This window comes from Physella acuta, unplaced genomic scaffold, assembly GCF_028476545.2.
Source record: "Physella acuta isolate Inbredline_101_S28 unplaced genomic scaffold, ASM2847654v3 ptg000367l, whole genome shotgun sequence".
NCBI lineage: Eukaryota > Metazoa > Mollusca > Gastropoda > Physidae > Physella > Physella acuta.
Genome location: NW_026731886.1, coordinates 158,714 through 186,207, shown reverse-complemented (window position 1 = coordinate 186,207; position 27,494 = coordinate 158,714). Strand labels below are relative to the sequence as shown.

Here is a 27,494-nt window from a genome sequence, read left to right as displayed (position 1 = left end):
ATAATTTCAATCCCATCCACTAGTGCGGCTGTCAGTACCCATTCAGACAATCATAAACAATGCTAACAATCATAAACAATCCTAACAATCATAAACAATCCTAACAATCATAAACAATGCTAACAATCATAAACAATCCTAACAATCATAAACAATCCTAACAATCATAAACAATCAGTCCCTAGTCCTCGCCACAAGCAGGAGTTTTGTGCTCTTTGTAGGCGGCTGGGAACTCAAGACGGTCAAGTTGGTGAATTTTGATTGGTCAAGTTGGTGAATTTTGATTGGTCAAGTTGGTGAATTTTGATTGGTCAAGTTGGTGAATTTTGATTGGTCAAGTTGGTGAATTTTGATTGGTCAAGTTGGTGAATTTTGATTGGTCAAGTTGGTGAATTTTGATTGGTCAAGTTGGTGAATTTTGATTGGTCAAGTTGGTGAACATTTGATTGGTCAAGTTGGTGAATTTTGATTGGTCAAGTTGGTGAATTTTGATTGGTCAAGTTGGTGAATTTTTGATTGGTCAAGTTGGTGAATTTTGATTGTTCAAGTTGGTGAACTTTTGATTGGTCAACATTTGATTGGTCAAGTTGGTGAATTTTGATTGTTCAAGTTGGTGAACTTTTGATTGGTCAAGTTAGTGAACTTTTGATTGGTCAAGTTGGTGAACATTTGATTGGTCAAGTTGGTGAATTTTGATTGGTCAAGTTGGTGAATTTTGATTGGTCAAGTTGGTGAACTTTTGATTGGTCAAGTTGGTGAACATTTGATTGGTCAAGTTGGTGAACATTTGATTGTTCAAGTTGGTGAACTTTTGATTGGTCAAGTTGGTGAACTTTTGATTGGTCAAGTTGGTGAACTTTTGATTGGTCAAGTTGGTGAACTTTTGATTGGTCAAGTTGGTGAACTTTTGATTGGTCAAGTTGGTGAATTTTTGATTGGTCAAGTTGGTGAATTTTGATTGTTCAAGTTGGTGAACTTTTGATTGGTCAAGTTGGTGAACTTTTGATTGGTCAGGGAGGTTGGAAAAATGTGATTGTTCGCTAATTGGTCATGGCGGTTTGATCAAAAGAGTTATTGACCAATAAGTTGTTTGGTGCAGACTGTATTAGTCTATTGTTTTGTGAAGACTGTATTAGTCTATTGTTGTGTGAAGACTGTATTAGTCTATTGTTTTGTGAAGACTGTATTAGTCTATTGTTTGGTGAAGACTGTATTAGTCTATTGTTTGGTGCAGACTGTATCAGTCTATTGTTTGGTGCAGACTGTATCAGTCTATTGTTTGGTGAAGACTGTATTAGTCTATTGTTTGGTGCAGACTGTATTAGTCTATTGTTTGGTGAAGACTGTATTAGTCTATTGTTTGGTGCAGACTGTATCAGTCTATTGTTTGGTGAAGACTGTATTAGTCTATTGTTTGGTGCAGACTGTATTAGTCTATTGTTTGGTGAAGACTGTATTAGTCTATTGTTTGGTGAAGACTGTATTAGTCTATTGTTTGATGAAGACTGTAGGAGTCTATTTAATAAAACTATGTTGTCTCAGAGGTTCTGGTGTTACTTCCTTACTTTGTCTGGTGAAACATGCTCATCTCACCTGGATGAAGGTTTTTATTTGGTCAGGTAAACTGTTCTATTTTTCTGAGTTTATTTTGTAACATTTATAAACTTGTGGTGTTTTTTTGTCTATGTTCTCCAACCAACCGTCCTAATGAGATAATTGACGTGACCTGCCACTGTAAACATCAACTGACGCATGCGTTTTGTGTGCAGTTTGGTTAATCGGTCGGAAGAAAGAAGTTCCGGTCAAAATAAAAACCCAACTGCCGAATATGTTTTAGTTTAGACCATGTGTCAACGCGTAGGTAATGAGAAAAGTAGGGGGACGATTAGAGGGGGGGGGGGTATGGTAGTGGGGAGGTATGGGATAGGGGAGGTATGGTAGTGGATGAATTGTGGGGAGGGGGGTTCTAGCAGAAAGGCGGAGCAGAAACAAAGTCGCAGATAAAATATCACAGAAATTTGCAAAAGCAGTTTGCTTGTTGCTAACTGTGAATCTCGCGCGTCAATAAATGTGTGGTGTTTTAGTTTTTGAAAGGAATTCAACTTGTAAACGTTGAAGACATTAGCATTAACTATTATAATCTGCAACCCACCTTTCTATGAAGTAAAAGTTACCTGAGGATAACAAACACAGCAGCAACAAATTATGCTGAAATCAATTTCGATAATTATATTATTAAATCTGGATTGGACGGTCCAAATTTTGTTTTGTTTGGGTTTTGCCGTCAATAGACATTTTACCTAGATCCTGTATTTTATGATGTAATGAGTATGTAAGCACTACCCTCCCCCCCCCCACCCCCCAACGTAATCAACCCATCTACATCTCACCCGGCGCCCCGGCGCACGGACACCATTTCACGCGTCTGATGACGCGGGTGTTGAGTGACGCGGCTTACGGCGTGACGCTGTACGCTGAATGTTTTCCTCATCTGTGAGTGGAAGTTATGTGGGGGGGGGGGGGGGATGTTTCAATAAACGAATGGCGTGTGTCGTGCTGGCCATAAAACTAAATGAGTTTTTGTCTCCCCCCACCCTCCTCCCCCTCCGGGTAGCTAGTTGAGATAGCAACCCCCCCCCCCACACACACACACACTTTCTCCTGGTACCTAGTTGAGTTAGCACCCCACCCCCCTTTCTTCGGGTACCTAGTTGAGATAGCACCACCCACTTTCTCCGGGTACCTAGTTGAGATAGCACCCCCCCACTTTCTCCGGGTACCTAGTTGAGATAGCACCCCCCACTTTCTCCGGGTACCTAGTTGAGATAGCACCCCCCACTTTCTCCGGGTACCTAGTTGAGATAGCACCCCCCACTTTCTCCGGGTACCTAGTTGAGATAGCACCCGCATGTAGCAGCCCCAGTTGCTGGAAAATGACAAGACAACTCGTGAAATTAGTTTCACCATCAAAGACCTCGTTCCATGCGGGTACACGCTACTCCCCCCCCCCCCCACCGCCACCTCAGCTACCTGCCGTCGTGATCACGTGACCAGTACTCACCCTGACCTTTACGCCAGCTCTGTCCCCCCCCCCCCCCCCCCCAGGATAAAATGGGAACAGGGAACAGAGCAAAGTTCCCCGTCTGATTGATCCTGGCGTGGCTAGATCCTTATCAAGCTATCTGTCGCACATGGTTCCCATTGAGAGAGGGCGCTGGTTGGATTAGGCGTACCATTGAGAGAGGGCGCTGGTTGGATTAGACGTACCATTGAGAGAGGGCGCTGGTTGGATTAGACGTACCATTGAGAGAGGGCGCTGGTTGGATTAGACGTACCATTGAGAGAGGGCGCTTGTTGGATTAGACGTACCATTGAGAGAGGGCGCTGGTTGGATTAGACGTACCATTGAGAGAGGGCGCTGTTGGATTAGACGTACCATTGAGAGAGGGCGCTGGTTGGATTAGACGTACCATTGAGAGAGGGCGCTGGTTGGATTAGACGTACCATTGAGAGAGGGCGCCGGTTGGATTAGACGTACCATTGAGAGAGGGCGCTGGTTGGATTAGACGTACCATTGAGAGAGGGCGCTGGTTGGATTAGACGTACCATTTGTTAGGACCTGAGGTATCTCACGCTCTCCTCAAATACTGACGCAGAAGTGGAGCCTCCACCCACAATCCATCCACCCACAATCCATCCACCACCGCCCTCCACCACCGCCCTCCACCACCGACCTCCACCAGTGCCATCCACCACCGCCCTCCACCACCGCCCTCCACCAGTGCCATCCACCACCGCCCTCCACCACCGCCCTCCACCAGTGCCATCCACCACCGCCCTCCGCCAGTGCTATCCACCACCGCCATCCACCACCGCCCTCCACCAGTGCCATCCACCACCGCCATCCACCACCGCCATCCACCACCGCCCTCCACTACCGCCCTCCACCAGTGCCATCCACCACCGCCATCCACCACCGCCATCCACCACCGCCCTCCACCAGTGCCATCCACCACCGCCCTCCACCAGTGCCATCAGTTCCCCCCCCCCCCCAGCCTCGCGTCCCGTGATCCAGCACAAGCCGACTACAGTAAGAGACAGCTTTCGTTGACCCACGGTCCAGCCTGGGCAGGGACAGGCTGTGTCTGTCACGTGATGCCCCCTCCACCCCCCCACTCCCCTGTTGTCATGTGACTGACACTGTCAGCTGACATTGGCAATCTGCCATGGCGATTAAATCTAAAAATAGACCTCTGTCGGTCTCCAGCCGTGACGTCACGTGACCGCTTGTCCAGTCGTGCAGGTTAGTATAAGGTCAAGGTTAAAAATAGAACGGACCTTTCTCTAGCAGCCAAGTCTACTAGGGTTCGGTAAAGTTCGGTAAAGTTCGGTAAAGTTCGGTACCTTCCGGTTAATGGATGACAGTGGAACAAAATGGCGCTGATCTTTGAAGGTTCTGCCTGCTGATGGTTGCAAAAGTTGGAGGATGATTACAACAACCACTGGCAGAAAGGTTGGCTAAATGATGTCTTTTTGTGAGAAAGGTTGGCTAAATGATGTCTTTTTGTGAGAAAGGTTGGCTAAATGATGTCTTTTTGTGAGAAAGGTTGGCTAAATGATGTCTTTTTGTGAGCCAAATGTAGCCCAAAATGGCTTTTGTTAGTCCAAACTGGCCCAAAATGGCTTTTGTTAGCCCAACCAATATTAGGTTGTAGAGTTTGGCCAGATTTCGATGCAATTGTTGAAAGAATTAGTCACACAAACCAACATTAGGTTGTAGAGTTTGGCCAGATTTTGATGCAATTGTTGAAAGAATTAGTCAGACAAATCTTGTTTGCCGCCAACATTTCTCGGCTTTTATTTACCGGTGATAAGGCTGACATTAGGGTTAACCCACAATTCTCTTCCCCCCCCCCCCCCCCCCCCCCCCACCCCCGGCCTATCGCGCTATCTGCAGATTGACTGCCCTGGATTTCTTTCTCATTGTGGACGTCATGAAATCGTTCAGGGGCGATTACCACGCGGCTGTGGTTATTGATGTCCAGACCCACTTGTAACGGTGTTATTCCCCTTGGTTTCTCAGAGTTGCAGTCCTTGTCGAGAGTGCTACGTCATCCACGGCTTGAGTGCCGGAAGCGACGATAATAAACGGCTTTCATCACGTTCATTACGTCATTAAGTCCGTTTTTGTAAATTATCATAATAAAAGCAATCTCGCCCTGGGGTGAGTTATCTTCTGCTAGCCAGGAACTGGCAGGCTAGCAGACGACACATGACCTGGGTGGGACTGGCAGTTATCTCTTCTGATAAGCCACGAGTGTCACAAATGTCTGTTGTTGTGTCACCAATGTCTGTTGTTGTGTCACAAATGTCTGTTGTTGTGTCACAAATGTCTGTTGGTGTGTCACCAATGTATGTGGTTGTGTCACACAAGTCTGTTGTTGTGTCACAAATGAGAGTGTTTACATTATGAAGTCTCGGTGGAAAGCAAACATGACAAAATGTGACCAAAAAAGTGAAAAATGGTTTTGTGTCCTTCCATACTTTTCGGCGGATAATCCGATTAGATGAGGAGATTCAGGGGGGAAAACTCGGCTCAGACTTTGTCTCAGGGCGGAAGTGAAACTTCATTAATGGCAATAAGAAAAGTAATCTGCATACATTACAGTGCCAGCTAGAGGGTGGGGATGGGGTGTCTGTCCCGTCCAGACATAGATTTTGTCAGGGGCGGAGAGATCACGTTTAGATGCTAGCAGCTGGTGAGGCTGAACTAAAATAACACGAGAACTTGTGCATTTGATGGGGCTGTCCTAAAATAACATGAGAACCCATGAATTTGATGGAGCTCCCCAGAATATCTTGAGAACACACGCATATCAAACCCCTGTGGTACACACATACGCCAAACACATGCCTAACAACCCCCTCCCCCCGTGGTACATACGTACGCCATACACAGGCCTAACAAAACCCCGTGATGCACACATACGCCCGACACAGGCCTACGAATGTACACAGGTCCCACACAGACCGGCGGCCTAGCGAGGGTGTCACTTACAGTGAGTGGAGATAAACTCGGCTGCTCACATCTCGTGTGTCACGTGAACAACAAACCTTTTGTATCCCACTCTGCCCCACGCCTGTGACCCTCATTCATCCCTCCCCCCCCCCTACACACACACAGAGCCGGGACTCCCTCACAGTCTAGCCCTTGAAACTTTAATTTTACAAACAACAGTTGTTATGGGTCGTTGTACAATGGATGTTGCCATGGCAACATATACACAAACAAGCCATCCCGTACACCACGCTCACCCCGCTCCCACGGTATTTCAATAGCAGTTGTTTCCCCTTGTCTGTGGATCACTCACTGTTGCTTTCCCCTGCCTGTTTGTTAACCACAGTCACCTCCCCTATTTATTAACTAAAGTAACCTCCCTGCATATTTGTTAACAGTGACATCCCTTGCCTATGTGTTAACCAGTTAACTCCCCTAGCTGTATACCACTGTTACCTCTCCTATTTGTTAACCACAGTGACCTCCCCTATTTGTTAACCACATTGACCTCCCCTGAATGTTAACCACAGTGACCTCCCCTGAATGTTAACCACAGTGACCTCCCCTATTTGTTAACCACAGTGACCTCACCTATTTGTTAACCACAGTGACCTCCCCTGAATGTTAACCACAGTGACCTCCCCTATTTGTTAACCACAGTGACCTCACCTATTTGTTAACCACAGTGACCTCCCCTGAATGTTAACCACAGTGACCTCCCCTGTTCCACAGTCAACGATTCCCCCACAAGATATCGAGCCCCGCGACGTTAAGAAACACAACTGCTATAAGTTGATTAAATATCGATCTATCGGAGGTAACCCCGCTTGGCCGTGCTACAACCACCGTACAATCGTCCATCTATGACCGTTTAGTGGGACCTAACTGTCGTGGTTTTAGTGGGACCTAACTGTCGTGGTTTTAGTGGGACCTAACTGGTTTTAGTGGGACCAAACAGTCATGGTTTTAGTGGGACCTAACTGTCATGGTTTTAGTGGGACCAAACTCTCGTGGTTTTAGTGGGACCAAACTGGTTTTAGTGGGACCTAACTGTCGTGGTTTTAGTGTGACCTAACTGTCGTGGTTTTAGTGGGACCTAAGTGTTGTGGTTTTAGTGGGACCAAACAGTCATGGTTTTAGAGGGACTTAACTCTCATGGTTTTAGTGGGACTTAACTCTCATGGTTTTAGTGGGACCAAACCGTCATGGTATTTGTGTGTTTGTCCAGTGATTGTCCAGTGATTGTCCAGTGATTGTGCAGTACATGCCTCAGCTTACAACTTTTGGAAGAACCTTCCGTTAATAAAACATTTGGAAGAACCTTCCTTTCATAAAACATTTGGAGGAACCTTCCGTTAATAAAACATTTGGAGGAACCTTCCTTTCATAAAACTTTTAAAAACAGTCCCGACCATATGTTTCCTGGGGTGGGGTGCCCGGGGGTGGGGTGCCCGGGGGTGGGGCCGCTGCAGAACGCTACACGGCCACGGCTGTAGAAACAACAAACAATGGCCTCCTGCGGCCACCTGGCCACTGGTCAGTGCCAGAACGGTCAGCGGCTCAAGCCCCCACCCCCACCCCGCTATCCCTGACGTCATCTGTCGGGAGATGGTCTTTTCCCGTCCGCGGGGACGGTGAGTACCAAGCCGGACCGGCAAACCGGCTAAGTGGACTCTCTTCATCAATTCTCTCCCCTTTTTTCGCTCGCCACAAGCCAGCGAATACCAAAAAAATCTCGTTCTGCGGGGGTCCTTGTCCCGTGATGTGGAATGGTGGGGGCTGGGGGGGGGGGGGAGGTAGGGGGAAGAGGGGGGGGGGGCGCTCATGTTGTGGATAGTTTGGGGCTGTGTGTTGTACGGGCAGCCTGCGGGAATACTGTGGCGGTACTAGACACAAGGAAAGAAAATAAACCGAAAATTCGCTCGTTTGATGAAACAACTGAGGATTGATCCATTCGTCTCCCCACCCCCCTTCCCCATCTGGACTAAACACCCATCTCGCGACCGGCTAGGTGTCGAAGAATGAATAATTCATGGCCCATCTGAACGCCGCCACCACCTAGCACCACTGGCCATCTCCTCTGGCCAGAGTTACAGCAGGCCAACCAAGAAGCGACACGGGATTATTAATTTTTTTCTCTCTCAGACACGTGGATTAATGGCTGGTCACTGCCGTGGATTAATGGCACCGGTCAGTGCCGTCAAGAAGGTAGGGACGCTTTTATTGCTCTGATTTATGTGGCCACGGTGGCACAATAATTGTGGCGTTAGTGGGCAAATAATAGTGACGTTAGAATCACAAGTTGTGTGCCGATATAAAGTTTGACATTTTATCAGATGTTAGCGGAAATAATGTGTTAAAAATCTGGTCATGTCAGTAACCGCAGTGACCCCCCCCCCCCCCCCCCCCGTCTATTTATTAAGAATTTAGCTAGCCTGGTAATGATAATAACACAAAAAAGCCAATGTGATATTAAAAGTTAAACAAGAATGTTCGTAATGTCATATAGTCTTGTCAGTATTTCATTGGTACATTTGTCAGTATTTCTTTCATTAATTGCTACAATTCTATCAGTATTTCTTTTATTTATGCAGTTATGTCAATATTTCATTGATACGTTTGTCAGTATTTCTTTCATTAATTGCTACAATTCTATCAATATTTATTTTATTTATGCAGTTATGTCAGTATTTCATTGGTACGTTTGTCAGTATTTCTTTCATTAATTGCTACAATTCTATCAATATTTATTTTATTTATGCAGTTATGTCAGTATTTCATTGGTACGTTTGTCAGTATTTCTTTCATTAATTGCTACAATTCTATCAATATTTATTTTATTTATGCAGTTATGTCAGTATTTCATTGGTACGTTTGTCAGTATTTCTTTCATTAATTGCTACAATTCTATCAATATTTATTTTATTTATGCAGTTATGTCAGTATTTCATTGGTACGTTTGTCAGTATTTCTTTCATTAATTGCTACAATTCTATCAATATTTATTTTATTTATGCAGTTATGTCAGTATTTCATTGGTACGTTTGTCAGTATTTCTTTCATTAATTGCTACAATTCTATCAGTATTTCTTTTATTTATGCAGTTATGCGTTATAATTTCATTGATTCAGGTAAGTTTATTATAGCTTCTAGCCCAATTTTGATCAGCTAATTAGTTATCTATATTTATAAGCACAGTCAACTAATGGTCATCTTTGAATCATTGTATAAGGCGGTAATACACGTGTGACCTCTCTAAGACATTCTGACGCCATTCACCGTTTGACGTCATAGAGTCACGTGAAAAGTTCACTTGACCAAATTTACATGGACAAGAATTCCAGTTTGTAATCTGCGTTTATTAACATGATACGACACGCTGGCAATGGCTTGGTTGGATGGGTGTGTGTGTGCGGGGGGGGGGGGGGGGGGGGGGAATGAAAATGTGTGTCTAGAAAGGCGCCAACTATGTGGGAGGGGGGGAATGATGAACAATTATGTGTCTCGAAGTGCACTAACAATGGAATCAATACCTGCCGTTTGCTAGTGATCTGAGCAGAAAGTGTTGGTCAAACTATTTTTTTCTGGCACATATTAGAAATAGATCTGGGATATATCAAATATATATATATATATATATATATATATATATATATATATATATATATATATATATATATATATATATATATATATATATATATATATATATATATATATATATATATATATATATCAAATATATATCGAGCGGTTGCAAATATATGATCCCAAAAAAAAATCCTAGTAACAAAATATCTCCGGACAAATTATTTCCAATTTGTTTTTATTCCTTAAGATTCCTCTGTCTCTAGCACTGCTCCTAGTTTGTTTTTATTCCTTAAGATTCCTCTGTCTCTAGCACTGCTCCTAGTTTGTTTTTATTCCTTAAGATTCCTCTGTCTCTAGCACTGCTCCTAGTTTGTTTTTATTCCTTAAGATTCCTCTGTCTCTAGCACTACTCCTAGTTTGTTTTTATTCCTTAAGATTCCTCTGTCTCTAGCACTGCTCCTAGTTTGTTTTTATTCCTTAAGATTCCTCTGTCTCTAGCACTGCTCCTAGTTTGTTTTTATTCCTTAAGATTCCTCTGTCTCTAGCACTGCTCCTAGTTTGTTTTTATTCCTTAAGATTCCTCTGTCTCTAGCACTGCTCCTAGTTTGTTTTTATTCCTTAAGATTCCTCTGTCTCTAGCACTGCTCCTAGTTTGTTTTTATTCCTTAAGATTCCTCTGTCTCTAGCACTGCTCCTAGTTTGTTTTTATTCCTTAAGATTCCTCTGTCTCTAGCACTACTCCTAGTTTGTTTTTATTCCTTAAGATTCCTCTGTCTCTAGCACTGCTCCTAGTTTGTTTTTATTCCTTAAGATTCCTCTGTCTCTAGCACTGTTCCTGGTTTGTTTTTATTCCTGAAGATTCCTGTCTCTAGCACTGCTCCTAGCGGCAGACGATCGCCTGCCAATAGCAGACGACGTAATCGTCCGGACAAAACTCTGGCTATCAAAACGAGCGGAAATAGTTGTAGAAGTGTCAGCTACATCGCGCCTCAGATCGGAGCGTCTCATGGAAGCAAACAAAAAACTATCGTCTGGTTAACAAATACTTCCTCCCCCTCCTCCCCCAGTCCTCACCGGTACTGAGACCCAGGTAGACCCATACTAGCAGACGTATCCAATCAAAGCCGCTCCAAGTTACCGCCAGTAAATACCCAGCTTCCGGTGACTTGCAGGAGCACGCAGTCAAAGGTCACAAAGGTCAAAAAGGGCTTTGACGCATGACCTTTTTTTGATAATGACAAGCGATACCAGACGGTTGAGGGCCAAGTTTTGGTGTTTGGTTGCTCGCCCCATCATCCTAGATGGTGTTGGCCCCATCATCCTAGATGTTGTTGGCCCCATCATACTAGATGTTGTTGGCCCCATCATCCTAGATGTTGTTGGCCCCATCATCCTAGATGTTGCTGGCCCCATCATTGTAGATGTTGTTGGCCCGATCATCCTAGATGTTGTTGGCCCCATCATCCTAGATGTTGTTGGCCCCATCATCCTAGATGTTGTTGGCCCCATCATCCTAGATGTTGTTGGCCCCATCATCCTAGATGTTGTTGGCCCCATCATCCTAGATGTTGCTGGCCCCATCATTGTAGATGTTGTTGGCCCGATCATCCTAGATGTTGTTGGCCCCATCATCCTAGATGTTGTTGGCCCCATCATCCTAGATGTTGTTGGCCCCATCATCCTAGATGTTGTTGGCCCCATCATCCTAGATGGTGTTGGCCCCATCATCCTAGATGTTGTTGGCCCCATCATCCTAGATGTTGTTGGCCCCATCAGATGTTGTTGGCCCCATCATCCTAGATGTTGTTGGCCCCATCATCCTAGATGTTGTTGGCCCCATCATCCTAGATGTTGTTGGCCCCATCATCCTAGATGTTGTTGGCCCCATCATCCTAGATGTTGTTGGCCCCATCATCCTAGATGTTGTTGGCCCCATCATCCTAGATGGTGTTGGCCCCATCATCCTAGATGGTGTTGGCCCCATCATCCTAGATGTTGTTGGCCCCATCATCCTAGATGTTGTTGGCCCCATCAGATGTTGTTGGCCCCATCATCCTAGATGTTGTTGGCCCCATCATCCTAGATGGTGTTGGCCCCATCATCCTAGATGTTGTTGGCCCCATCATCCTAGATGGTGTTGGCCCCATCATCCTAGATGTTGTTGGCCCCATCATCCTAGATGTTGTTGGCCCCATCAGATGTTGTTGGCCCCATCATCCTAGATGTTGTTGGCCCCATCATCCTAGATGTTGTTGGCCCCATCATCCTAGATGTTGTTGGCCCCATCATCCTAGATGGTGTTGGCCCCATCATCCTAGATGTTGTTGGCCCCATCATCCTAGATGTTGTTGGCCCCATCATCCTAGATGTTGTTGGCCCCATCATCCTAGATGGTGTTGGCCCCATCATCCTAGATGTTGTTGGCCCCATCATCCTAGATGTTGTTGGCCCCATCAGATGTTGTTGGCCCCCATCATCCTAGATGTTGTTGGCCCCATCATCCTAGATGTTGTTGGCCCCATCATCCTAGATGATGTTGGCCCCATCATCCTAGATGATGTTGGCCCCATCAGATGTTGTTGGCCCCATCATTCTAGATGTTGTTGGCCCCATCATCCTAGATGTTGGCCCCATCATCCTAGATGTTGGCCCCATCATCCTAGATGTTGGCCCCATCATCCTAGATGTTGTTGGCCCCATCATCCTAGATGTTGTTGGCCCCATCATCCTAGATGTTGGCCCCATCATCCTAGATGTTGTTGGCCCCATCATCCTAGATGTTGTTGGCCCCATCATCCTAGATGTTGTTTGCCCCATCATCCTAGATGTTGTTGGCCCCATCAGATGTTGTTGGCCCCATCATCCTAGATGTTGTTGGCCCCATCATCCTAGATGGTGTTGGCCCCATCATCCTAGATGTTGTTGGCCCCATCATCCTAGATGTTGTTGGCCCCATCATCCTAGATGTTGTTGGCCCCATCATCCTAGATGTTGTTGGCCCCATCAGATGTTGTTGGCCCCATCAGATGTTGTTGGCCCCATCATCCTAGATGTTGTTGGCCCCATCAGATGTTGTTGGCCCCATCATCCTAGATGTTGTTGGCCCCATCAGATGTTGTTGGCCCCATCATCCTAGATGTTGTTGGCCCCATCAGATGTTGTTGGCCCCATCATCCTAGATGTTGTTGGCCCCATCATCCTAGATGTTGTTGGCCCCATCATCCTAGATGTTGTTGGCCCCATCAGATGTTGTTGACCCCATCAGATGTTGTTGGCCCCATCATCCTAGATGTTGTTGGCCCCATCATCCTAGATGTTGTTGGCCCCATCATCCTAGATGTTGTTGGCCCCATCAGATGTTGTTGGCCCCATCATCCTAGATGTTGTTGGCCCCATCAGATGTTGTTGGCCCCATCATCCTAGATGGTGTTGGCCCCATCATCCTAGATGTTGTTGGCCCCATCATCCTAGATGGTGTTGGCCCCATCATCCTAGATGTTGTTGGCCCCATCATCCTAGATGTTGTTGGCCCCATCATCCTAGATGGTGTTGGCCCCATCATCCTAGATGTTGTTGGCCCCATCATCCTAGATGGTGTTGGCCCCATCATCCTAGATGTTGTTGGCCCCATCATCCTAGATGGTGTTGGCCCCATCATCCTAGATGTTGTTGGCCCCATCATCCTAGATGTTGTTGGCCCCATCATCCTAGATGTTGTTGGCCCCATCATCCTAGATGTTGTTGGCCCCATCATCCTAGATGTTGTTGGCCCCATCATCCTAGATGTTGTTGGCCCCATCATCCTAGATGTTGTTGGCCCCATCATCCTAGATGTTGTTGGCCCCATCATCCTAGATGTTGTTGGCCCCATCATCCTAGATGTTGTTGGCCCCATCAGATGTTGTTGGCCCCATCATCCTAGATGTTGTTGGCCCCATCATCCTAGATGTTGTTGGCCCCATCATCCTAGATGTTGTTGGCCCCATCATCCTAGATGTTGTTGGCCCCATCATCCTAGATGTTGTTGGCCCCATCATCCTAGATGTTGTTGGCCCCATCATCCTAGATGGTGTTGGCCCCATCATCCTAGATGGTGTTGGCCCCATCATCCTAGATGTTGTTGGCCCCATCATCCTAGATGTTGTTGGCCCCATCAGATGTTGTTGGCCCCATCATCCTAGATGTTGTTGGCCCCATCATCCTAGATGGTGTTGGCCCCATCATCCTAGATGTTGTTGGCCCCATCATCCTAGATGGTGTTGGCCCCATCATCCTAGATGTTGTTGGCCCCATCATCCTAGATGTTGTTGGCCCCATCAGATGTTGTTGGCCCCATCATCCTAGATGTTGTTGGCCCCATCATCCTAGATGTTGTTGGCCCCATCATCCTAGATGTTGTTGGCCCCATCATCCTAGATGTTGTTGGCCCCATCATCCTAGATGGTGTTGGCCCCATCATCCTAGATGGTGTTGGCCCCATCATCCTAGATGTTGTTGGCCCCATCATCCTAGATGTTGTTGGCCCCATCATCCTAGATGTTGTTGGCCCCATCATCCTAGATGGTGTTGGCCCCATCATCCTAGATGTTGTTGGCCCCATCATCCTAGATGTTGTTGGCCCCATCAGATGTTGTTGGCCCCCATCATCCTAGATGTTGTTGGCCCCATCATCCTAGATGTTGTTGGCCCCATCATCCTAGATGATGTTGGCCCCATCATCCTAGATGATGTTGGCCCCATCAGATGTTGTTGGCCCCATCATTCTAGATGTTGTTGGCCCCATCATCCTAGATGTTGGCCCCATCATCCTAGATGTTGGCCCCATCATCCTAGATGTTGGCCCCATCATCCTAGATGTTGTTGGCCCCATCATCCTAGATGTTGTTGGCCCCATCATCCTAGATGTTGGCCCCATCATCCTAGATGTTGTTGGCCCCATCATCCTAGATGTTGTTGGCCCCATCATCCTAGATGTTGTTGGCCCCATCATCCTAGATGTTGTTGGCCCCATCAGATGTTGTTGGCCCCATCATCCTAGATGTTGTTGGCCCCATCATCCTAGATGTTGTTGGCCCCATCAGATGTTGTTGGCCCCATCATCCTAGATGTTGTTGGCCCCATCATCCTAGATGTTGTTGGCCCCATCATCCTAGATGTTGTTGGCCCCATCATCCTAGATGTTGTTGGCCCCATCAGATGTTGTTGGCCCCATCAGATGTTGTTGGCCCCATCATCCTAGATGTTGTTGGCCCCATCAGATGTTGTTGGCCCCATCATCCTAGATGTTGTTGGCCCCATCAGATGTTGTTGGCCCCATCATCCTAGATGTTGTTGGCCCCATCAGATGTTGTTGGCCCCATCATCCTAGATGTTGTTGGCCCCATCATCCTAGATGTTGTTGGCCCCATCATCCTAGATGTTGTTGGCCCCATCAGATGTTGTTGACCCCATCAGATGTTGTTGGCCCCATCATCCTAGATGTTGTTGGCCCCATCATCCTAGATGTTGTTGGCCCCATCATCCTAGATGTTGTTGGCCCCATCAGATGTTGTTGGCCCCATCATCCTAGATGTTGTTGGCCCCATCAGATGTTGTTGGCCCCATCATCCTAGATGGTGTTGGCCCCATCATCCTAGATGTTGTTGGCCCCATCATCCTAGATGGTGTTGGCCCCATCATCCTAGATGTTGTTGGCCCCATCATCCTAGATGTTGTTGGCCCCATCAGATGTTGTTGGCCCCATCATCCTAGATGTTGTTGGCCCCATCATCCTAGATGGTGTTGGCCCCATCATCCTAGATGTTGTTGGCCCCATCATCCTAGATGGTGTTGGCCCCATCATCCTAGATGTTGTTGGCCCCATCATCCTAGATGTTGTTGGCCCCATCATCCTAGATGTTGTTGGCCCCATCATCCTAGATGTTGTTGGCCCCATCATCCTAGATGTTGTTGGCCCCATCATCCTAGATGTTGTTGGTCCCATCATCCAAGATGTTGTTGGCCCCATCATCCTAGATGTTGTTGGCCCCATCATCCTAGATGGTGTTGGCCCCATCATCCTAGATGTTGTTGGTCCCATCATCCAAGATGTTGTTGGCCCCATCATTCTAGATGTTGTTGGCCCCATCATCCTAGATGTTGTTGGCCCCATCAGATGTTGTTGGCCCCATCATCCTAGATGTTGTTGGCCCCATCATCCTAGATGTTGTTGGCCCCATCATCCTAGATGGTGTTGGCCCCATCATCCTAGATGTTGTTGGCCCCATCATCCAAGATGTTGTTGGCCCCATCATCCTAGATTGTTGGCCTTAGTTTAACCCTGGTTGCTGCTGACTCGCTTCACTGGGGAGGGTTTTGTTGTTTCTTTCAAACTCACAAATAGACCACACATCACACACACAAATATACCACACATCACACTCATAAATATACCACACAGCTTGGCAAAAAAGTATTGTGGAGCGATTGATATGTAGACGCGACAATCCACCAAACACACATAACCTTCCAATCCACTAGACATTACATTACAATTCCACCAAACAGACATCAGACAACCATCCACCATCCACCAAACAGACAACCATCCAGCTCCCCGCTCTCTAATCTATTGTGCCTTGAAGCCATTGAACCAAACCCCATATTTTCCTGTAACCCGACCAGGAGGTGTTTGGGAGGGGGGGAGGGGAGAGAACGGCGTTATCTGTAATCTAATTGTAAGGCCATGCGACCATGCGGCCGCTGATACTTGGGCCGCCCGCCCCTGGCCAGCCGGCCGAGAGGGTGGGTCAGATCAGGGGCTGTCACCGTGTTAGTTCTGCTTGAAAACATTGCCAGAGTTGTCTTCTCTTGCTGCCGGTGATGTCTGAAAGGTGGGGGGGGGGTGGGGGAGGGGGGGGATGCCGGTGGTCTAGAAAACACAGGACCCCCGCACAAGGGGTCAGGGTGCACCAGGACCCCCGCACAAGGGGTCAGGGTGCATCAGGACCCCAGCACAAGGGGTCAGGGTGCATCAGGACCCCAGCACAAGGGGTCAGGGTGCATCAGGACCCCCGCACAAGGGGTCAGGGTGCACTAGGCCTGTGGTACTAGACACGGGAACAAATTAATTTTGTTTTTAAATTGGGATTTCGCAATCATCACATTGAACAGTTCGCACTGATGGAAGTGGGTGTTGGGGCTGGGGAATATGCTTGGGGTTGGGTTGGGGAAATATATTTGTGGTGAGATAAGGGGTGGGGGAATATTGTTGGTGTGTGCTGTGAAATTGTTAAATTAATGTAAAGTTGGTGTGTAGTGTGAAATTCACGAGACCTCTACCTCCGGTTTAAGGAAACAACGAAGAAAAGAAATTTGGTCCTGTCTCTGTAGGTCACGCCCTCTGGGAGGTAGTGTACTCCCACCCTCCCTACTCTCTCCCTCTCTCCTTCATTATCCTCTCTACTCTCTCCTTCTCTCCTTCATTAGCACTCACCAAGAGGCCAGGCCTTTAATGAATTGAAGCGGCCATCTTGCCACTCCCATGGCCCCCGACAAGTGACTGGCCAGGAGCCAGTAGACGCTGCTTGCCGAGTGTGCCCCAACAAAGATTGGACCAATATTGATCGTCAAACGGGGCAAGAGCTGAACAAAGCATGCCTCACGCCAATACCCCCCCCCCCCACCCTCAACCAGAGAAATAGATTCTTTGGTTTGTAGTGAAATAGATTTTGTCTGGTGGGGGCCGGTGTGAGGGGGGGGGGAGAGGTCATAATTACTGAGCCCCATTTATCACCGCCGGGGTGCCGCCTCTGGAATAGTGTTGGAATATTGGAATAATTGAGTGCTGTGAAGACAGGGTGGATTTCTTTGGTCCGTCACAGCAAAGAAATCTGGCCACAGTAGACAGGAAAACTGGCCACAGTAGACAGGAAAACTGGCCACAGTAGACAGGAAAACTGGCCACAGTAGACAGGGAAACTGGCCACAGTAGACAGGGAAACTGGCCACAGTAGACAGGGATATTAGTCACTTAAACATTTAGGGCCGGTTTGTCGGCTAGACTGTAGGAGAAAGTTAAACCTCAACAATGGTCATATTTTTGTTCTAAATGTATTTTAGGACCATGTTAACCAGTGTATGCTGTAGGCTAAAGTTAACCAGTCTATGTTGTAAGCTAAAGTTAACCAGTCTATGCTGTAGACTAAAGTTAACCAGTCTATGCTATAGGTTAAAGTTAACCAGTTTGTTCTGTAGGCTAAAGTTAACCAGTCTAGAAATGAAAACTGCTAACAAGAGGTCAAAGTTCAGCAGTCGAGGTCATATTTTCTACCCTACACAGATACCCGCTCAAGGGGGAATCTTTTGAGTAACTCGGCCAACAGCGGGGTTATGAAATAAGACTGAACCCTGGAACCCCTCAAGGGTTCAGGGTTCGTGCACGCTCGTCACTTTGTCTCCCTCTAGCCAGGTAATGGCTGGTGTAGGTTAACTAGCGGTGGCCAGGTGAAAGGTCACAATACAGGTGAAAGGTCACAATACAGGTGAAAGGTCACAATACAGGTCAAAGGTCACAATAACTGGCAATTTGTTACAGCTTAGCTGAAAACGCCGCGGAAATGGCGGGAAATAGTTGCTCAATCGTTTGGTGTTGGGGGGGGGGGGAATAACCGGGTGTGGCACGATGTCAAGTAGTTACTTAGCGATGAATTTATTAAAGGGAGATGACCACTTGAGTGGAACATTGGCAGGGATGAGACAATTTGCGCATGGAAATACCAGCTAGATAATTTGGGGGGGGGGGGGGTCGACGATCGATTTGAGGGTGGCGCCACTGTATGCTCACTTTGATATCGATAAACACGTGTTAACACCAGGCTAACATAGATCAAACGTGTGCTAACATTTCGTCCATTGATTTACTTTGCCAGTCAGCGCTACAGTCAGTTTTTAACTGAGCTGGGTGGGGTATGGTGGAGTAGGGTGGGGTATGGTGGATCTGGGTGGAGCAGGATGGAGCAAGTTTGAGCTGTTTTAAACTGAAAACGTTGACACCACCACACCACCACACTACCACCAAGAAACCACCACACTACCACCAAGAAACCACCACACTACCACCACCACACTACCACCACCACACTACCACCACCACACTACCACCAAGAAACCACCACACTATAGCCACCTCCAGCCGCCTACACCAGGGTGTGGACATTTCTTGAGTTGATGTCTGCCAGCACGTGCTGTCATGTTGGTTGTCTCAAGACGCTATGACTGACCACAACTACTGCCACTAGACTGACCACAACTACTGCCATGTTTTATCAATGACTAGTTGTTGCTGGTTCCTTCCATTGACCATGAAATCTAGACGAGCCACCCCATCCCCCCGAACAGTTCTAGAAAATTCCCTTAACTTGAGAATAAATAACCCTGGAATGAACACGGTGGATCTGTGTGAGATGGATTTCTGGCATCTGAGATCTCGCGGAATCTCGTGGAATCTCACACAATCTCCCTCTCGCGTCCAGAGTAATCCAGCCACGAGTCGTGTCCCCTGCGCCAACCTACCCCCCCCCCCCCCCCTTTCCAGTCACAGTGACAAAGTTAGGTCTTTAAAATACGAAGCTGAAAGTTGTGATATAGAACCTTTTGTATAAATGATATAGACACCTCCAATATATGATAGATGATATAGACTGGTCCAGACGAATGCTATCTTTGGGTTTTAATGTCTGATGACGTAATTCCCACAGTGACACCCCTCTCTGGTACTTGCTGTGTATCAGTCTAATACAGCCATTTGGGACAGATGAAAGCACCTCACCCACACAACCTCACAGATGGATGAAAGCACCTCTCTACCAACCGCTACTCTTCATTTGAAATGGCACACTTGGAATGGTCTAATGTTTTGGTGCTCTACATTGCCATGTTCATGTGTCTCCACAATTTTCTTGTATCTAGACTAGACATGAGTCTACGTGTGTCCAACACGCACCAACAGTGTGTCCGACCACACTCTCCAGTGTGTCCTACAGTTTGTAGATGTGTCCTGTATGCAGACCGCCATACTGACACCCCCGGGCAGAGGGCGCGGAATTAACGAATATTCTATTACTCTATTTACATACACGTCCCCTTCTTACATTTACATAATTATCTTTTTATTGCACGCTCACCTCTCGGCCATGGACACAGCCCCCCCCCCCACATTCTTACTACTTCCAAACCCCCACACATCCTAGCTACTTCCCCACCCCACCCACCCCACACATTCCACCCACTTCCCCACCCCACACATTCCACTCACTTCCCCACCCCACACATTCCACCCACTTCCCCACCCCACACATTCCACCCACTTCCCCTCCCCACACATTCCACCCACTTCCCCACCCCACACATTCCACCCACTTCCCCACCCCACACATCATAACTACTTCCACACGCACGCACGCCTTCCACTCTATATTTACCTCCTGCCCCCCCCCCCCCCCCCATCAACATTCCATGCTACTAACATACTCCCCCAATCCACACAATTCTAAGTTTCCTGCAACAAAACTTTGTTATAATATGTAACCAGAACGTAACAAAACTGTAACATGACGTAGCCAGAACGTAACAAAGCTGTAACATAACAAAGCTGTAACATGACGTATCCAGAACGTAACAAAGCTGTAACATGACGTAGCCAGAACGTAACAAAGCTGTAACATGACGTAGCCAGAACGTAACAAAACTGTAACATGACGTAGCCAGAACGTAACAAAGCTGTAACATGACGTAGCCAGAACGTAACAAAGCTGTAACATAACAAAGCTGTAACATGACGTAGCCAGAACGTAACAAAACTGTAACATGACGTAACCAGAACGTAACAAAGACAACTCGAACCCCCTCTGGGACCTCCTGTCCTGCTTGATTTGTGTGTTACGTCACAAGACCGGGCTCATTTGAATGCTAAACTAATTTCAATTTCAGTTTTACGTGACCCGGGGTTATGGCCCCTGGTAGCTAGCTCAGAATCTACGATGGTAGCTCTAGCTACAAGCACCAGTGTGGTAGCAAATGCTGCACTTTGGTAGCACTAACTTGTAGCATTGGTTGATGTCGTGGTTGTTGTTGTGGTTGATGGTGTGCGGCTCTCAATGGTCAATCATCACCGGCAGGTGGTGTACCTAAGCGACACACAACCTGAGTCTACACTGTCTGAGGATCGAAACCACCCCAGTCAACACGCAGTCATGACGTCAAGGACGGCATTTTAAAGTTAGTCGGTATCGAAGACTGGTAAACATGAAATGTGTGAGTAATCATCAACGGTCGCCTCCGCCTGGTCCCAAGAACGGTCGCCTCCCCCGGCCCGCCGCCCATGATATTAAATTGTCTAGTCATGCGCAGAACGGGCTGCTACCAGCGGGAGATCACTGGGGCTGAAAAGGTTTAGTTGACGACGGCAGTACAAGGCAAGCCGAATTGTATTTCCTGTTTTACAAATAATAATTTTTTTTATAAAAAACTGCCGCTGATACCTGCCGATTATGCCGACGGCAAACGAGTGTTGGTAATCGCAGCATCACAACCAATCCCGGCTTGTCCGACAACTTTTTTTTATCAGCAGAATAATCGATCCTATCATCGTTCATTATTTTCATTTTTCCCCGAGTTACGCCCCTTTATCCCAGCTTTTCGTGGTTCTGTTAGCGAGCGCGCGGTGTCTCGCGCTGAATGTTTCTAAGATTTACATAACATTACTTCAACCAATCAAACACGCAAGCCGTAAATCTACGATACATTTGACACCAGGTGTTTTTAATCAATAGCGCACACCTTTACGCTCGCTCAGGTGTGGCTTGTACTCACGGGGTCTCCTACCAGCTGTAAGTTAGGGGGGGGGGGGAGGGGCAGCTTGATGAAGAATGTGGGTTTTGCGGTATTCGAACTTGAAACACAAAACAAGAAATTTAAAGGCTGAAAACACATTAAACTAAGACATACTGTACCAAGACACACTAAGACACAGCAAGACACTAAACAAAGACACACTGTACCGAGACACATTGTACCAAGACACACTGTACCAAGACACATTGTACCAATACAAATTGTACCAAGACACAGCAAGACACTAAACAAAGACACTGTACCAAGACACAATGTACCAAGACACACTGTACCAAGACACACTGTACCAAGACACACTGTACCAAGACACACTGTACCAAGACACACTGTACCAAGACACACTGTACCAAGACACACTGTACCAAGACATACTGTACCAAGACACACTGTACCAAGACACAATGTACCAAGACACAATGTACCAAGACACACTGTACCAAGACATACTGTACCAAGACATACTGTACCAAGACATACTGTACCAAGACACACTGTACACGACTTTCTGTGAAATCTAAACAGCTCGTCACTTAAGCCTGTAACCTTTAACCCTTCCACGACCGCTCCAACAGCCGGGTAATATGGGGATTATTTTAGTCGTCCGAGGGTTAATCGGTGCATGTTGATGTTGAACTGGGAGCCGATAAATCTGGCTCATTGTGTCTCACGGTGGCTCTCTGTCTCTGTGTCTCACTGTCTCTGTGTCTCACTGTCTCTGTGTCTCACTGTCTCTGTGTCTCACTGTCTCTGTGTCTCACTGTCTCACTGTCTCTGTGTCTCACTGTCTCTGTGTCTCACTGTCTCTGTGTCTCACTGTCTCTGTGTCTCACTGTCTCTGTGGAACTACACGCATGCGTGAGTGTATGGGGGGGGGTAACCCAGGGCTTTAGCAGGTTCTCCTGTATACCGCTCTCCATTTGCAAAAGTTTTTTTATTGGGAATGTTCATACAGCGGTCTGACTGAGGTGACAAAATATTCAAATGTAGTCCACTTTTTGTGTCAGACCACATGTGGTCAACATTCAGACAACTTTCAGACAACATTCAGACAACATTCAGACAACATTCAGACAACATGTTGACACAGCACAAATGGAGCCCCACATTCCACAAGTCTGGTAGGTCACGTGACGATGGCCATTTAAAATCCCATTGAACCCAGGAGTGTACCGGGGAGTTATGGCCCGGGCTGCTAATAAAATGGAACCCTTTTTATTGATTGGACGCCCTTGTTGCTCCTCATCTGCTAATCAATTATTCATGGTGTAATTATTGGTCCAACTTCAAAGCGGCCACTGACCAGAGGGTGTTGGGTGTATCAATGGAGGGGTGGGGCTAGGTGGGGGCGGGAGAATGTGCGTGTGCTGCGAATGTGTGGGGTGTTGAGCGTGTTTAAAATGTGCTGATGTAAGCAGATGTAAGCTAACACTCCCCCATGTGCTGATGTAAGCAGATGTAAGCTAACACTCCCCCATGTGCTGATGTAAGCAGATGTAAGCCAACACTCCCCCACAAAGTTTATGTCTCCAGATTGAACGTTTCCATCGCCCAATCCCCCATGTCACAAAAGCCCATTCTCCGATGTCACAGCAGCCCATTAAACACAAGCCTTGATGAGAGCACTTAGCCAAATGTGTCTTGTCACATTTATCTATTTTCTTTGCTCCTAGCTTAAGGAATATGTAAATCAATTTTCAAAGGCAATTTCACACCAATTGTTCTCGCGTGGTCGAAGATTGTAAAATCAATTTCAGCCAATGCCAGAGCTACAGAAGATGCGCCATCTACTGCCCCTGGCGTGTTGTCAGGGGGAGATACTCGTACACTCCTGTACTCGTGTACAATTTAAGGGGATATGCGCGGAAAAAAATCACAAAATTTCTTGTTTTTCGTCATGATGGGTTTCTTGCACTTTTGGATACTTTGTCCATTTTTGTATAAAGAAAATAATAACTTTAAAGAGAAAAAAAATTGTATGTGTTTGAATTACGATTTTTATGACCCTATTAATTAAAAAATAATAAATTTTTCCCAATCTTACAAGCTCTCTATGAAAAGTTTTATGACCGTCATCATATTGTATTTGACATAATTAGAATGATGGATTTCTCATGTATTTGATAATCCTAATTTCCTACATCTCGGAAACACCCAAAGCTTACAATCGGCTTTGCAGTTTACACAGATATGGTACTTTCCTGACCTACTTTTTGTTACTTTTGGCTGTTTTTCTCAGTTCGCAGGTTTTTAACACTAAAAAGCCTACTACTTTTTTATTTATTAAACAATCGCCACCATATTTTCAGCAATTGTTCTTCATGTAAAAATACAACTTTTGTCACGAGGGAATTGTAATGGCTTTCATAGAAAAAAAGTATTTGGTAATTAATATGCACATTTTAAAAATTTTGAATACCAAAAAGGGTACGATTTTTAGACCTTGTAAAAATCTTACTAGTAATTATTTCAAAAAGTTGTCGTGACAAAAGTTTTATTATATACCGAAATATAAGCAGTTGAAATTTGATTGCTATAGGTGCATAAATAAAAAAGCCTTAGTATTTTTAAAAGTACTGAAAAATTAAAAATGGCGGAGGTTTTTTTGGGTTTCCATGACAACCAAAATTGTTTTCGACCCTTTTTTTGCTGTTTAATACTAACTTTCATATGCCAATTATGATAAAAGTATTCAAAAGGCTTTAGGTCTTAAACTGTAAAAAATAGAAAAAAACATAGCATATCCCCTTAAAAATGAGAGTGCGGTCGATACTAAGCAATAACCAGTTTCATGTGAAAATTGGACTCGACTACTGGATTTATCGATACTAAGCAATAACCAGTTTCATGTGAAAATTGGACTCGACTTCAGGATTTATCGCCCCCAGCTGTCACAATATGAGACGGCGTCATTTTACAAACAGGATCATTTCGTGTTTATCCTCAAATTCTCTCCCCTCTCTATCTGCGTTTTTCAATATTTTTCAATAGCCAAGATTCAACTACCTCAGATATTTGTGTGTGTGTGTGGGGGGGGGGGGGGGAGCCGTAAAATCGCCAATCAGGTACCTCCCTCCGTTACCTCACCGAAGAGGTACCTCACATCATTATGAGCGAAATAAAGCTAAATGCATGCACAAAACAGACAAACAATAATAGTGGTGGAAATACCTTTGAGCCATAATTCACAGAGTAAGTTTAGCGACAGGAAGTTGTTATGTTGTTGTATGTGACACCTCCCCTTACCCCAAGACTCCCCCAGTGTCTCCCCCCCCCCCCCGACCATTAGGGTGAGTCACCATGAAGACAAACCTAGCCCTCAGCTCGTGAACGTCATTCGGCACTCAAGCACGTCAAGAGCGGAGCGACAAACCGACGAATGACGTCCACTCACTCGCCACCAAGCTCCCCCCCGGCTATGGAAATAACTTCATTTAAAATTTAAATCTGATTTCATGACAGTCAGAGAAAAAACAATAAACCTACATCTAACAAGGCTACAACACATGATGCTGTTGGTCCGTGCTGTACCAAGATATGTTTCCCCAGTTTTTTCCGCAATTCGTTGGTTCGGCCAAGGCGAGAGCGGCGACTATATTTACTCACTCGATCAATGAATTTTTCATTAACGTTTCCTTGACGGCCCGTCCTATGCTGAAGGGAAGATCCCTCATAATGGGACAAAAACTAAGAAAACTAAATCAATATCGCCGGCTTCCTCCGCCTACACGACATGGCCGCTTACGTCTAGCTGTGTCCCCCAACCTACGTTCTTCTACACGACATGGCCGCTTACGTCTAGCTGTGTCCCCCAACCTACGTTCTTCTACACGACATGGCCGCTTACGTCTAGCTGTGTCCCCCAACCTACGTTCTTCTGTCTATTACTATATTCCACGACATTTCTCCTTCTCGATGTTCGTTGTTTTAAGACAGTAATAGCCACTGTCCACTAGTAAGACAATAATAGCCACTGTCCAGTGGTAAGACAATAATAGCCACTTTCCACAAGACAATAATAGCCACTGTCCAGTGGTAAGACAATAATAGCCCTGTGCACGAGTTAATAATTTTTAAATTGCCGTTCAAATTGCGTTGATAATTTTTTTTCTTCTTTAGATGTGATCTATCTATCACATTACAGCCTTTTTTAATTTTTGTTTAGGAGAGGTCTATACCTACGTCAAAATGGCGGCCTTAATTTATTGATTTTGTATTTTTTTGCATATTGATCCTTATTTATCAATGCGCCATAGATTGATGTTAATTAAGCCTATCCCTTAATTTCCAGTACAGCCTATCCCATAATTTCCAATAAAGCCTATCCCATATTTTCCAGTACAGCCTATCCCATATTTTCCAGTACAGCCTATCCCATAATTTCCAATAAAGCCTATCCCATAATTTCCAGTACAGCCTATCCCATAATTTCCAGTACAGCCTATCCCATAATTTCCAATAAAGCCTATCCCATAATTTCCAGTACATCCTACCCTAATCTGTTGTACTGGGTGCCTGCTACCCGACTCCATTGTATGACTCCCCAGTGTAAAAAGGTGCTCCACTATTGATGTCAGAAATCCTTCAACAACGGAATACATTTGGGCTCGAACCTTCTTACAACAATTAGTCTATTAACATACGGCTACCTAGTTCGTGCTACTGGTAGCAAGTCATTCATACTCCAACCACCTCCTCACACCCACACCCACCTCCTCACCCCTCTAAACTCTGACTGACATTGCTCACCCAACCCTCCCACACCATAAACATAATGATGCACTGACTAGTAGAGATTGATTACTGTCATACATTTCCCATCTCAAAATATTCATAAATAAATCAGATTATTGCCCTTAGTTTTATGAACTAATCATAAGATTTGGATTATTGCCCTTAGTTTTATGAAATCATAAGATTTGGATTATTGCCCCGAGTTTTATGAAATCATAAGATTTGGATTATTGCCCTTAGTTTTATGAATTAATCATAAGATTTTGTACCTGTTAGTGTAAACAAGTTTTATCTTCAAATTTCTGCTGTCAGTTGCATGGTCATTGAGTCAGTCAATGTCAGGTTGATTCTTAATTCGTGAAGGACATCTTTTCAATCTGTCATAATGTAGTGTAGACATTGTTGTTAGTTTTCAATAAGTGAATGGCATAATATTGCCCTGATTAATGAGCATATGATTAATTTGATTTAATTAAAATTAAGGTCAGGATCTACACTTGGTGTTAACTAATTGTAGTTGTGTGTAGCCTTATGTTATTCAGGCTGTAAGGGAATAGAAGGGGTGGGTAGGGCGAGTACAGACTTCTTAAAATAACTGTCTCTACACACCAGCCCCTGGGACGACCCAAACCCTGCCCCCACCCCTACCTCCACCCAAACCTCCATCATTTCTTCAAGTATTTCGTAACCCGATCCTCGCCAGTCGACCAGGATGAACCGCAATTATTCCACGGGCATTAATTAACTTACGGCTTGCGGGTTGCACGAGTGACTGGTTGCTACAGGGGTGGGGGAAGAGGGAGGGAGGGCTTGTGTATCAGTCAATGGCACCATCACCGAAGTGTGCACTCAATTTTTTCAACCGCTGGCCAGATCACTTTGCCAATTTTAAGCCAAGCTAAAAAAAATAAATAAATAGAAGAAAAGCATGTGACGTCATAATATGTGTCTCCATCTTGTACTTAGCGACACACATCCTCATAGCTAAGGGTTCAGTCATGTTGAGCTAAGGGTTCAGTCATAAAAAGCTAAGGGTTCAGTCTTGTTGAGCTAAGGGCTCAGATGTCAAGATAAGGGTTCGGATCTGTTGAGCTAAGGGCTCAGATATGTCGAGATAAGGGTTCCGCGTGATGAGCTAAGGGTTCAGATATGTGTGAATAAGGGTTCAGATATGTCGAGATAAGGGTTCAGATATGTCAAGATAAGGGTTCCGCATGATGAG

At 45.7% G+C, this 27,494-nt stretch overlaps 1 protein-coding gene across 2 annotated transcripts in view; it reads left to right on the top strand.

The window, feature by feature from the left end:
* Positions 1-27,494, top strand: part of LOC131941618 (tyrosine-protein phosphatase Lar) — a 180,646-nt gene that overhangs the window by 29,634 nt on the left and 123,518 nt on the right. Inside the window, exon 1 of one of the 2 annotated variants that reach the window (XM_059300954.1) lies at positions 8,243-8,266. The exons of the other annotated variant lie outside the window; for it this stretch is intronic. The gene's annotated coding sequence lies outside the window, so the exon portion shown is untranslated. Of the gene's footprint in view, positions 1-8,242; positions 8,267-27,494 lie in introns of those variants that run through there. 2 annotated transcript variants of the gene reach the window in all.